A 3,352-nucleotide genomic window follows, 5' to 3' on the forward strand; every position below is an offset into this window, starting at 1 on the left:
AATCTATGGTCTTGGTTCGATTTCAACTTCGGTCAATGATTTTAGATAGGGAGAGACAGATTCCATTCTCTTCTGGCTACACCAAGTGAAGAAGATAGAATGGCATTGTGGTCTGAAATTCACATTAAAAATTATATTCCTTCTCTACCAAGTAGACGTTAGGTTGAGCCACAATAAAGTTTGGAGTGGCGACATGTAGAAACTATATCACCAGTAACCTTTCTTGTACTAGTTATTTATTTCTAGTGACGAAACAAACGCTATGTAGGCTCACAGAACACTTATTCCATCTTTTATCTGAGCGTCTGTATGTCGATAAATTTGGTTCTGAACTGGGAATGCAACTCAGACCGCCCTTAACGCGGAATTTGATCCCTTCGTGACAATACAGCTGGGCTACAATTTGTTGCTTGTTCAAAACTGCAGATTCCTCAACATCTCCACATATTGCGCGTGAATGGGTTCGAATCCTGGCCCCGCACTAATGATTTCATTATGTATTATCAAGCTTTAGCATGAGAACCCCTATCTGCTGGTTGGATAATAATTTCGAGTTTTAATGTATTTTCTGGCCGTGCGGTTAAAGCAGCTGCAGTCTGGAACCGCAAGACCGCTCCGGTGGCAGGTTCGAATCCTGCCTCGGGCATGGATGTTTGTGATGCCCTTAGGTTAGTTAGGTTTAACTAGTTCTAAGTTCTAAGGGACTAATGACCTCAGCAGTTGAGTCCCATAGTGCTCAGAGCCATTTGAACCATTTAATGTATTTTCATTCGTTGTCAACACTAACGATATTTGACGTTTTTGACTCCCAGTGAGACACAGAACTATTTGCGACATCACTGTAAGTTCAAGGATGTTATTCCGAGCTGCTGGTGGAGAAAAATTCGGTAGATGACGTCTCTTTGTGTGTAGTCAACAACGATATGTGTGGAGCTCTATTTCCAGTCAGCACTGAACTCTTCGTCATATTATTTCTAGTTCAAACATGCTCACATGTCGCTGCTGGTGCAACAAACCTATATTTAACGTTCGTTTTCTCTAGAATATAACAGCGATAGGTGCCGGATTGGAGTCCTGGGAAGGAAAAAATTAATGTTTCGTTTCGTCATTTCAGTTAAAACACCTAGCTACTGCCGAGAAAATCCGATATGTCACTGTTGATTGTGCTTCGATATCTATCTTATTAGGTTCTGGGTTCGAATCCGTGTCCAACACAAAGCTTTACCTCACGGCATTTCAAATAAGGTACTTGTCAAGAAGCAATATTTAACATCTCTCGTAGTTCGTTCAAATGGCTCTGAGCACTGTGCGACTTAACTTCTGAGGTCAACAGAACTAATTAAACCTAACTAACCTAAGGACAGCACACACGTCCATGCCCGAGGCAGGATTCGATCCTGCGACCGTAGCAGTCCCGCGGTTCCGGACTGAGCGCCTAGAACCGCTATACCACCGCGGCCGGCGTAGTTCGTTAACAGGGACAATAGGTGCTGGGTAGGAATTCGCGTCCGTTAAAAAGTTTGCGTTATGTAATTTAAAGTTTGTATTTGCTTATTGATACTGTCTAAAATCGAGGTATATCACTGTCTGTATGCCTAATCAGGAATGACTGTTAGTTTCCGTCAGTCACGGAATGTTTGCTCAGTCTGCATGACCTGGGTTTGAATCCATATGCAGAACGACACGGTTCGTCGTGTCATTTGAAGTTCATACATATTGTCAACTAGATGCTCGTGAATAAATTAAATTTTTAATGTCATTTTGTGTTAAATAATAAGTTCGGTATGTTACTTTGAAGAGGAAATCATGAATACGACGAACTTACTACGTGCATTACCTATCTGACGTAATAATGAGAGTGGTAACATTTCAGGTACGTCATTTATTGTAATAAATGTGAGCTTACTAGCCTTAAGGACAGTCTTACGTGTGATAAGGTGTTCCCTGATATTTGTAGTATCGTAGTATTACTTTACATCTTGAGTTATTGCGATACAGAGCAGTGTTTTCTAGTGGTGACTTGTTGGAACCATTTTCAATAGTCAAACGACTGTACCAAGGAGCGATTAGAGGACCTGCTAGATAGCTGCGTTTTGTGGGTTGCATGCGAATCAGGCGAAATGCAATTCAGGTCGTTCGGATACTTTTGAGCGCGACTGTACCACAGGTTCGTACGAGAGGCCAAAGTAACGTCTTCCAACAATTCCGGTAATGTAGCATCCAGGAAACGCAGATACAGCCCTCCTGTAAGTCTTTGTGGTAGTACATGTGGCCCTCTGAGATGGTGATATTACCACACCATATATTGACAACGCATCGTTGTTGCTACCTTGTATCAGTGTGCTGTGGGGGTTTTCTTCCGCCCACTCGTGCCAATTATGCGAATTCACTATACCCTCCTTCGTGAAATAGGCTTCGTCGGTGAACACTATTGGTCGTGAAAAATACTGGTCGTGAGTCTGCCGCCGTAAGATAAAGTTGCAGAAGTCCAGCCTCTTCTGGTAGTCTTCCGGCAATAATGCCTGTAATGAAATGATAATGAAATGGACACCCTAGCTGCAAACAGGCGTTGATGTACTTCATTGGAGACTTGTTGAAAATGTGTGCCCCGACCGGGACTCGAACCCGGGATCTCCTGCTTGCATGGCAGACGCTCTATCCATCTGAGCCACCGCGGGCACAGAGGATAGTGCATCTACAGGGACTTATCCCTTGCACGCTCCTCGTGAGATCCACATTCCCAACATGTCCACATCACTACATTCGTAGTGCGCCTAATAGATGTTTGTCCATCATACTCATTACTCGTGGCAGATTAATCTACCAAGTCCCGTAGGAGTTCGGGCATAGCGTGTGCGTTCGCACAAGAAGGTCAATGGCCGGGAAGCCATATTTTAACTATATATGACGGTAGTATCTGTTCCCGAAAGAACAGTTACCGGTCAGAGCACACATTTTCAACATGTCCCCAAAGAAGTATATCAACTCCTGTTTGCAGCTAGGGTGTCCATTTAATTACCATTTCATTTCTGGCAAAGCTGCATGGTCATCCACGGTAACTGTTCTTTCGGGAACAGATACTACCGTCATATATAATAATGCCTGTACCTTCCGTATGCGAAAGGGATGGTAATGGTTTCTATGGAGTACTCGCATAACAGTAGATTGTGACATTCCGACCGCAGTGGCGAGAGAACTGGTGCTTATTGTTCGGTCCTCCGCAACGATTTGTAACACTTTTGCTTCGTCATCCGCACTGTACGCCGACGGTCGGCCACGACCACTAAATCCTGTAGGTGCTACACATGCACCATATTACCTCAAGTTCCTATCCACAGGGTAAAACATTTTT

At 43.6% G+C, this 3,352-nt stretch overlaps 1 non-coding gene across 1 annotated transcript; it reads right to left on the bottom strand.

Annotated features, from left to right (window-relative positions):
- Window positions 1-2,604: 2,604 nt before the first annotated feature.
- Trnaa-ugc lies at window positions 2,605-2,679 on the bottom strand. The gene has a single exon. It is a non-coding gene; the product is annotated as a tRNA-Ala (tRNA).
- Window positions 2,680-3,352: the final 673 nt, after the last annotated feature.

Source organism: Schistocerca americana, chromosome 6, assembly GCF_021461395.2.
Source record: "Schistocerca americana isolate TAMUIC-IGC-003095 chromosome 6, iqSchAmer2.1, whole genome shotgun sequence".
NCBI lineage: Eukaryota > Metazoa > Arthropoda > Insecta > Orthoptera > Acrididae > Schistocerca > Schistocerca americana.